Source organism: Pteropus alecto, unplaced genomic scaffold (genome assembly GCF_000325575.1).
Source record: "Pteropus alecto unplaced genomic scaffold, ASM32557v1 scaffold109, whole genome shotgun sequence".
Lineage (NCBI taxonomy): Eukaryota > Metazoa > Chordata > Mammalia > Chiroptera > Pteropodidae > Pteropus > Pteropus alecto.
Window position 1 is genome coordinate 7,858,047 of NW_006494608.1, and position 10,831 is coordinate 7,868,877.

At 41.8% G+C, this 10,831-nt stretch overlaps 1 non-coding gene across 1 annotated transcript; it reads left to right on the forward strand.

Annotated features, from left to right (window-relative positions):
• The first annotated feature begins 1,357 nt into the window (after positions 1 to 1,357).
• Positions 1,358 to 1,463, forward strand: LOC112473591. Its single transcript, XR_003044071.1, has one exon. It is a non-coding gene; the product is annotated as a U6 spliceosomal RNA (small nuclear RNA).
• Positions 1,464 to 10,831: the final 9,368 nt, after the last annotated feature.

The window sequence follows — 10,831 nt, forward strand, 5'->3', positions numbered from 1 at the left end:
CACTGTGACTTGAATCAGCTCTTCTTTGTTAAGCTTATATCAAGGGTTGCAAACTGGCAGACTGTGGGCTGAAACCAGCCTACAGAATATTTTGTTTTGCCTGCACTGACAAAGGTGTTTCCATAGTTGTCAATACTTAAAAATAAGGATAGTTACATTAAAATTTGAGCTCTTGTTGAAATAAGTTCCCTGAAATAATTTGCTCATATTCAGAATTTTTAATCTTTGAAAGTTTGATGGAAGTCATCTATAAAACCTTCTGAATTTGATGTTTTCTTTGGGGATGATGTTAACTGATTCAAGTTATTTAAAGATCATAAGACTATTCATTTTTTTTCTATTTATTCTTGGGTCAATTTATGTGTTATATATTTCTATGAATTTAGTCATTTAAACTAAGTCTTCAAATGTATTGAGAAAAGTTGTTCACAATATCCTTTTATTATCATTATGTCTACTGCATCTGTACTTCTGTTTCTCTTTTCTTTCTTGTTGTTTATTTATCTCTTTTCTTTTTTTGTATAAAGTAATTTTGCCTGAAGTCTATTTTACTGCTACGAACCAATTTTGTTTCTCTTCTTGATTGAATATTTATTTATGTTAATAATTCTGCTCTTATTATTTCTAAAGTGTTATTTTTCTTTGGGTTTGATATACTAGGTTTATTATTAAATTTTTGAAGTTAGAATCTGAGATCATTACAGTTGATCCTTTCTTTTCTGAAATAAAAAGTTAAGATATAAATTTCTGAGTATCATTTTAACTGCACCTCACAAGTTTTTATATTTAGTGTTATATTGCTCAATTCTAAATTTACATCATTTTCCTTTGACCTATGATTTGTGGTGGATTTGGTAAACTGGCATTTATCATCAATGTAAAGCTTCTTTGTAGTTGCCTTCCAATCCTTCAGAGCCTGGAAACATAAAAGCATCATATATCAGACTCCCTTGCAGCTACAATTCTAGATGTGACTTAAGTTCTTCCATTGGATGCACCAACATATGATTTGAAAGGTACAACAAAAGAAAGCCATTGGAGTTGTCTTTAAAAATAACAACATAGCAGCCTCCTGAGCTTCTCTCTTCCCACACCTCCCACAGATGCACTGGATGAATAGCTACACATGGAGCAATTCCCTCTGAAAGAAATCCATAAAATACCCGAGTGACACTTATTCACTGGGTAAACAAAAAAATATACAAATAAAAATGGGTAAGAAAGGCTGACACACACTCTCACCATAAACCCCACTACAGCATACACCTGGAGGAAACCCCTAAATCCCCGCTTCTCCCTGAGGAGTGAAAAATTGGACCCCACATTTAGAGGTTCAACTTTTAAGACTCCCACCCAAGTGCTCACTCCAGTAGCACATATATTAAAACTGGAACAATACAGAGGAGATTAAATGGCCCCTATGTAAGGGTTACATGCAAATTTGTGAAGTATTCTATATTTTTGCACAGAAAATACAGTCAATAATATTGTAATAACTTTACACAGTGACAGGTAATTACTAGACTGTGCAGAGAAAGGAAGATGGCCATAGTCAGGCTCCCTCCCAACACACTTAGCTAACTTCTGAGCAGAAGTGACTCGGCACTTCTCCCCTTACGTAACCATGTACCTGGTATGCATACACGGGCTTCTATTATCTGGTAGTGTGCCACTGTTGTTTAACCTGTATACAAAAGTTGCTGCCGCCCTTTGTGGTTGGCTGTGCACTTGTTGGAATAAAGAGTTATGTCACAGTTGCCTATGGCTCCCTGCATTTTCTTCCAACTGCCCAAGCCTTGTACCCCTCACCTCAGAACCGTGAATTTGCAGCAACACACTTGAAGTAGCTGGCAGGATTCCCAGGTAAGGGAGCTGTCTTCCCCACCAGAGGATGGGAGGAACATGTGGCCCCACAGAGCACATGGTATTCTGTGGTGGTAGTATTGATGACTTGGACCCCACCTGAGCTGTGGGAGGCAATTGATGGGTCCCCGATATATATTGAGAAGGCACTACACTCCCTGGGAGAGCAGCATGGAAAAAGCATGGGCCGTGGCCAAGTGGGCTGGGTGCTTTTAACAGCTTTGAAGCAGAATATGAACAAAGCTCTAGCGGAGGCCATGCAGGTACAGAAGCTTCAGCAAAAGGCAGATGACTTGGACATGAGAGTGCAACAATTGGTGCAACAAAGGGTACAAGAGGTCTACCCTCAGAGTTACCTTCAGAGGTAGGGGAAGATATCCTGGAGGAAGTCCACCCGCAAGTACAGCCCAGCATACACCAAAAGGTAAAGCATAAACAATCCCTTGGTCCTGGTTGGGTACCAGCTGGAGGCCCCATGGTGACAGAATTCACCACATATGCTCCATATACACCCACGTAATTGCAGGATTTGGGAAAACAATGTGACCTGGTGAACCATCGCCAGCCTGGATGCTGCGCCTTTGGGACAAGGGGGGCTGACAGTATCTCATGCTCCCCTGACGAGATGAAGAAATTGGCATCCATAACTGTACAGCCCTCATTATGGCAGCGTCTGCAGAACAGTCACCCCTTGGCTCAAGGACAAGAGAACCATACTCTGATGGAATGGCTTACTTTCACTGTATGGACAGTTTGAAATGAAGCCGGAGAACTCCTAGAGCATGTGAGTAAATGGCAAATGTAGGCTGAATTAGTGTAGATCATTCATGAACTGGACATGTGACAAGCTACGTTCAATTTGAATATGCAGGGACTGGATGATGAACAGTTTATGAATGGCATGCAGGATCTAGTGTTAGGGACTGCCCCCTCTACCACTTTTGGATTGTTAGTTGCTATCTTGGCTCCCTATGAGGGGAAACGTGTACATGAAGTGACTACAGCAATGGCTGCACTGAGAGACGTAAAGGGGAGACACCATGAGGGCAGAGACATAAGTGTCCAAATGGTAATGCCCAGACCCCCAAGGGCCAAGAAGAAAAAGAAAGGTCCTATGCAGGGTCCTGTTTAGGTCACCAGAACACAAATGTGAACTGATTTTCTAGCTGTGGGACTTGATCAAGACAAGATAGACCGCAAGTCTAGTGCAGTGTTATTAGAATTGTGGCGGCAATTGAAATCGAAACAACAGTTTAGGTGTGGAAAAAAAAGGGCTAGGCTGGTGGCCCTGAAGGACTTTTTGAAACCCCAGAACTCTCTGTTGACCCTGTATGATTAGGGAGAAGGCCAAGGTGCCCATTTGGAGGGGACAGACAGTGACTGGAGACCGCATGTAGAATTGGCAATCCACTGGTCCCCACAGAATGTGCAGAGTCCTAGCACTGGTGGATACCAGGGCCAACTGGAGTCTTATCTATGAAAATCCAGAAAGATTCCTTAGACCGGCCACTTATATAAACGGCTATGGGGGTAAGACTATTAAGACCAAAGCTGCGACTTTGCCTCTTGAAATAAGACATTTGCCCCCATGTCTGTATAAAGTACATGTTTCTCCAGTGCTGGAATAGATCCTAGAGGTGGATGTGCTGCAAGGACTCAATCTACAGACCTCTGATGGTGAATTCCGTCTGCGAGTCCAGATGGTGAAGAATGTGGAGTGGGGACATACTCATCACTTGCCACAGAAAGTGCCAGAACTGAGGCTCATTGTCAACGTTAAGCAATATCACTTGTTTGGTGGACATGATGAAATCAGGGCTACAATTCAAGAATTGGAGAAAGCTCAGAATGTGCACCTAACTCATAATCCTTATAATGCCCCTCTGTGGCCAGTGAAGAAGCCTAATGGCTCGTGGAGAATGACTTTAGACTATCAGGAATTGAATAAAGTGACTCCCCCACTGTGTGCAGCGGTATCATCCATCCATGAGCTAATGGATCAACTGACTATAAGGCTGGGAATGTATCACTATGTCTTGGATTTGGCTAACGATTTTTTCTCCATAGATTTAGCTCCCAAAGGTCAAGACTAATTTTCCTTCATGTGGGAGGAACATGGACTTTTGTGGTACTTTTGTGGTACTACCCCAAGGCTACTTACATAGCCCAACAATTTGCCATGGATTTGGCAACCTGGACCTGACCAGAAGTGGTAGAATTGTTTCATTATATTGATGATATCATGTTAACCTCTTCTTCCCTTACAGATCGAGAACAAGCAGCACCGGTGCTGTTGTAGCACCTGAAAACATGGCTGGACAGTAAACTCAACCAAGGTTCAGTAACCTGGCTTATCTGTCAAATTCTTGGGTGTTGTCTGGTTGGGTAAGACGAAAGTTATCTATGATGCTATAGTTGATAAGATATAAGCATATCCATGACCCACTACAGTTAAAGAATTGCAGAATTATGTGGGTCTTTTAGGATACTGGGTAGTGTTTGTGGCCCACCTAGCACAGCTAGCATGGCCGTTTTATGACCTGCTTAAGAAGGGAGCTACTTGGGACTGGAATGAAATGGTAGAGAAGGAGTTTACCACCACCAAACAAGTGGTGCAGCAAGCCCAAGCCTTACAGGTAACAGATCCAGGTAAACTTTTTGAGTTGGACATACATATAACAGCAGAAGGATATGGCTGGGGCTATGACAACATTCAGAACAAACTAGGACCCCTGTGGGTTTTTGGTCCCAACTATGGAAAGGCTCAGAGAGCCAGTATTCCCTAACAGAGAAGCAATTAGCAGCTGTGTATGCAGCCTTGCAAGCCAATGAGGCAGTGACTGTCATGGCCAAAGTGCAGATGTGCACCACTTACCCTATCTTACAAGGTTGGTTATGCACAGGGATACAGGCCTCCAAAACACGAGTGGCCCAAACCCCTACCTTCATGAAATGGGGTGCCTATCCGGAATAATGGAGTACCATACCTGCTAGTCCTCTGGCCATGGAATTACAGACGGTTTTAGGCTCAGTTGAATTTACCACTGACAATATACTGGACGCTGCAGTTCCTACAGATTTAGAAGTGTCCCCCTACAAAGAAGGGAAGCCATCCATACCCCCTGATGCATGGTACACAAATGGGTCCAGTAGGGGGCAGGGAGCCAAGTGGGTAGCTATTCGGGTACAACCAGCTACTGACCATATTTGCTATGATACCGGTAACGAGCCGAAGCAACCAATGGGCTGAACTGTGGGCTGTATAGTTGGTTATAGCTCATGAAGATGGCCCAGTGACTATTTGTACTGACAGTTAGGTGATGTTTAAAGGCTTGACATTATGGTTGCCTACGTGGAAATGACAAAACTGGCTAATGGGCCATAGGCCTTTATGGGGACAAGCCATGTGGCAAGATCTGTGGGAGAGAGGACAAGAAAAGGACATAACTGTCTATCATATTACAGTCGTGTCCCCTTGATAACTCCAGGAAATGTTGAGGCGGTGCATTCTCGCGTGTGCGGTGGCTAGAAAAGGCTCCTGCCACTGACGTGGCACACTGGCTCCACAGACAATTGCAGCACTTGGGTTCTAAAACTATGTGGACAGTGAAGCAACAGTGGAACCTTCCCCTGAAATGGGAAGATATCACAGATGCCTGTGCCATGTGCCCCATGTGCAGCAGAATATGCCACATCCTCGCTGCATGAAATGGGAGCATGAGCAAATAACAAGGAGAAGGATCACCCTGTGGAACATGTCGTGGGGCCTGAACAAGCGACCTCGAGCTGGAGATCCTTTGTGGCCCCAATCCAATTAATTACAGGTAACTACAACTAAAACTCTGTTGAAACTTGGTCATGGACTCAATGGTAATATACTCCTACCTACCCCTACTTGTCTGAAAAGATGAGAAACAGTGCAATGGACTTGGCCATGGAAAATAAAAGCCCCGCATTGCCAGTGGGTAGGCCTAATAGCCCCATGGAGCAAGGGACTAGAGGTAAACTTACAGGTCATTCCTTCGGTAATGGCTGACTAGCCACACAAGAAACTGCGAGATATCCCATAGGAGAGATGGATGAAAAAGAAAATACCATCTTATGGGAAACCTTTGTGTTGTCACTGTGGCCTTTCATGAGCTCTCCCATATTGTGTCATGTTGACACAGTGGGATCAATGCCCCAAGAGGAACGGGTAAGGTACTGCCAGCCAGGCCAGCCCCCCTCGGCAGCAACAAGCTTATCACAAAATAAGATGGTAGCATGCATCTTGCCTGATGGAAAAGACTTACCTTTGTACCATTGTGCTCCCTTTCTTTCCAACCTTAAGCTGTTTTATGTGAATATCGTGGTTGATTGGGCACATACCTATGCTACAATTGTGAATGTCTCACACTGTTGGGTCTGCACAGTTTCCTGTCAGCGCTACTGCAGGATTGTCCTGGTGTATACATATAGCTGATGTCACAGCATGGGGGTGGCTGGCCCACTGGGGACCCCAGGCACCCGACTGGACCATCATCGTACTCGAGTTGATAGACCCTTACTGGGGTACTCGGAATATGATGGATGGTCATGGTTCACTAGTGAAGGGGTGGAGGTGACTGAGGATGTGACTCATTATATTGAAAGAAACATGGGGTCCTGACTGCTAGGGTGGGTGCCACATCCCCTCTGCCAAAATATAACTACTGTTTTATCTTCCACACATTGGTGGACAGGACAAAAGTATGCCAGTATCCACCCAACTATGATTTTGCCCCCAGGAAGCCTATGGGTATGTAGGGCCCATGGATGGCTCTATATTCCCTTGAATTGGACAGACTGCTGTATTTGGGGAAGCCCATATTTGCCAGCAACTGTGCGGCAAGCGCTCCCACAGTGCCCCCCAAATTGGGATGCATATTATTCGCAACATATCTGCATTAAATAGACTGCATGGTGGTATTACACCTTCGCCATCTTTCCACCTGTGGCAGGTGATGTGGTTGTTGAAATGAAAGTGACGGCTTTGGCAGAACATACTGCCCGAGCCTTGAATTATACTCATAAAGCCCTTAGTTTGGTAACTAATGAAGTAGATCAAATTAGAAAAGTTGTCTTGCAAAATCGCATGGCTTTGGATATCTTAACTGCTGCCCAAGGGGGCACTTGTGCCATTCTCCACACTGAATGTTGTATTTATATCCTGGACCACTAGCACAATATCTCATAAGCTTTGGCAGTTCTCTCCCAAGAAATACAGAAAGTCCAGAGGCTCACTGGGGATCCTCTGCAGGAGTGGTGGGCAAGCCTAACATTCACTTGGCGCTGGATCTTAGCTCTCCTAAGAAGTAGAACCTGCCTCCTAGTGGCATGTTGTTGTTCCCTGTATTGTTGTTATGGCCTGTGAGTACAGAGCTCTGCCCTTCTGCAGCGATCACATGCCAAGCCTCCATAGGTGTACAGGAGGAACCCTGAAGAAGTGGAGTGTGCAAAGAAAGAAAGATGACTATAGTCAGGCTCCCTCCCGACACCCTTAGCAGCTAACTTCTGAGCCAAAGTGACTCAGCGCTTCTCCCTTTATGTAACCATGTACCTGGTACACTGCATGGGCTTCCATTATCTGGCAGTGTGCCACTACTCTTTAACCTATGTATAAAAGGTGCTGACGCCCTGCGAGACTGGCTGTGCCCTTGCTGGAATAAAGAGTTATGTCGCAGTTGCCTACGGCTCCCCGCATTTTCTTCCAACTGCCTGAGCCTCATTCGTACCCCTTACCTCTGAATCACGAATCTGCAGCAACACATACACATCAGGGTGATCGCATTATAAGGTCTATAAATGTGTAATCACCATACTTTATACCTGAAATTAATGTAATATTGTATGTCAACTATACTGTAATTTTAAAAAAAGAATCACACCTGAGAAAGGGGACCCCAAAAACACCTAGCTCTTAAAGCCACAGGGTTTGAATTCATGAGACCCACAAAACTACAACAAGCAAAAAAGCAGTTATTAGCAGGAGCAAGCATTTGCCACAGCTGTCCCACCAGGGCTCAGGACAAGGGAGCAGGCAGAAACACCCACCCCCCAGTCTTTTCCTGAAAGGGTATATTTATATACTTCAAAAGCTGCTGCCTGAGGATTTAGGCTTTTAATTTAGCACACATCTAGCAGCTGACTGTGATTCTCCACAGACCATGGAGGCCTGCAGACACCTTTCCTGCCTTTTCCCTGTAACCCACTCCAAGTCACCAGTAACTCCCTGGAAGGAGCTTGTATACATATCTGAAGCCCAAGTTTTTGCTACTGCTGCCTGAGGAATAGCCCCCCAGATCACTTGTTTCTAACACCCAAATGGGGCTTTTATTCAGGAGTCCCACAAGACTATAGCAAGCAAAAAGTTCTTAACAGGCCCAGAAGCTCCTCTCATGGCTGTACATCCAGGCCTAGTATAGAGGAAGCAGGCAAAATTCCCTGCCTCACAATTCCTCCCTAAAAGGAGCTAAATTACATATTTTCCCAGGTGCTGCCTGGGTCCAGCTTCCAGCTGGTCTGCATCTAGACGCTGATTGCAATCCTGCCCTTTGGATACCCTCAACTACTAGGACTAAGAACAAAGAATACAGGTTGAACAATCACAAAGGTTTGAGAGACAATCAGGACTAAAGTTCAGGAGGCTAGACCAGGTTCATCTATTATAAAAGACCACTCTATCAAGACTGAGACAGGTGGCTATTTTATCTAATGCACAGAAATCAATACAAAAAGTCTGGAAAAATGAAGAAATTGAAAAATATGTTTCAAACAAAAGAACAAGATAAAACTCCTGAAATGGATCTTAATGAAGCAGAGATAAGTGATTTACCTGGTAAGGTGTTCAAAATAATGATCATGAAGGTGCTCACCAAAGTCTGGAGAATAATACATGAGCAAAGTGAGAATTTACAACAAAAAAAATATTTTCAAAGTACCAAACAGAAATCACAGAGATGAAGAATATAACTGAACTGCAAAATTCAGTAGAGAGAGAGGTTCAACAGCAGAGTAGTAACAAAAGGATCAGTGAACTCAAAGACAAATCAGTGGAATTCATCCAGAGGAGCAAAAAGAAAAATGAAAAAGAGTGAAGATAGCTTCAAGGACTTATGGAACACCATCAAAAGGGACAAATATATGCATTATAATAGTCCCAGAAGGAGAAATGAGAGAGAAATGGACAGAAAGATTATTTAAAGAAATAATGACTGAAAACTTCCCTATATGGGGAAATAAACGCATATAGATCCATGAAGCCCAGAGAGGTCCAAAAATGATAAAACCAAAAAGAACCACACCAAAACACATTATAATTGTTCAAAGTTAAAGACAAGGAGAGAATCTTCAAAGCAACAAGAGAATAACAACTTGCTATGTACAAAGGAATCACCATAGAGGATTAGCACATTTTTCCAAAGAAACTTTGTAGGCATGATATATTCAAAATGCTAAACAAACAAATAAATAAATAAATAAATAACCAAGAATACTCTAAATGGCAAAGTTATCATTCAGAATTGAAGGAGAGAAAAAGAGTTTTTTGAACAAGCTAAAACTAAAGGAGTTCATCACCACTAAACTGGCCTTGCAAGAAATGTTATGCTTTATGCTGAAAAGAAAATGACACAAATTAGTAACGAGGAAACATATGAAAGAATAAATCTCAATAGTAAAGATAAATATATAATAAACGTAGAGGATTAACTACTTATTATGAAGGTTAAAAGACGAAAGTAATAAAAATAACTATAGTAATTAAAGACTACACGAGATAAACAAATATGAAATGTGATATTAAAAACAGAAAACGTGTGGAGGGAGAGTTAAAATGTGCAAATTTAGAATGCATTTAAACTTGTTATCAGCTTAAAATAGACTGCTATAAATAATAAGTTATATGTAAGTCTCATGGTAACCACAAAGCAAAAATCTATAGTAGATACACTAAGGATAATGAGAAAAGCATCTAGGCATATCACTAAAGAATGTCATCAATCCCTAAAGGAAGCGAGAGCAAGAGAAGAAAGGAACAGAACTACAAAACAACCAGAAAACAATTAGTAAAAAGGCAGTAAGTACATACCTATGAATAATTACTTTCAATGTAAATGAACAAAATTCTCCAATCAAAAGACATGGAATAGCTGAATGGATAAAACAAAAATAAGACATTTAGATGCTGCTTGCAAGAAATTCACTTCAGATGTGGAGACACACACAGATTGAAAATAAAGACAGAAAAAGGTATTCCAGGCAAATTGAAACCAACAGAAAGCTTGGGCAGCTATACTTATATCAGACAAAAGAGACTTTAAAACAAAGACTGCAATAAAAGACAAAGAAGGATATAACAAAGATAAAAAAGTCAATTAAACAAGAAGATAAAATGGCAGTACTCCCAAATTAATTTACGGATTCAACATAATTTCTATCAAAATCCCGGCTAGCTTCTTGGAAGAAATTGATATGTTGATACTAATATTCATAGAATTGCGCAAAAGACCTAGAATAGACAGAGCACTCACACTTCCTTATTTATTTCAGTATTTACTATTAAACTACATTAATCAAGACAGAGTGGTACCTGAATAATGACAGATATGTAAGTCAATGAAATAGAATTTGGAGTACAGAAATAAATTTTTACATCTATGGCTAATTGATTTTGACAAGGATTTCAAGGCAATTCAATGGGGGAAATAATAAATAAATATTCAATAAATAAATAATAAATGATACTGGGACAACTACATACATCCAATGGAATGAATTTAGACCCTACCTTACCCCATATACAAAAATTAACTAAGCAAAGACCAAAGACCTAAATTATAGGGAGGCTCTGGTTCTACTGTGATGGCTGGTTTAATTGTAATGACTACAATGTTATGATTAGCTGACCTGGACAATCATAACAGCTGACCAAGTCTGAGTCTCTGCGATG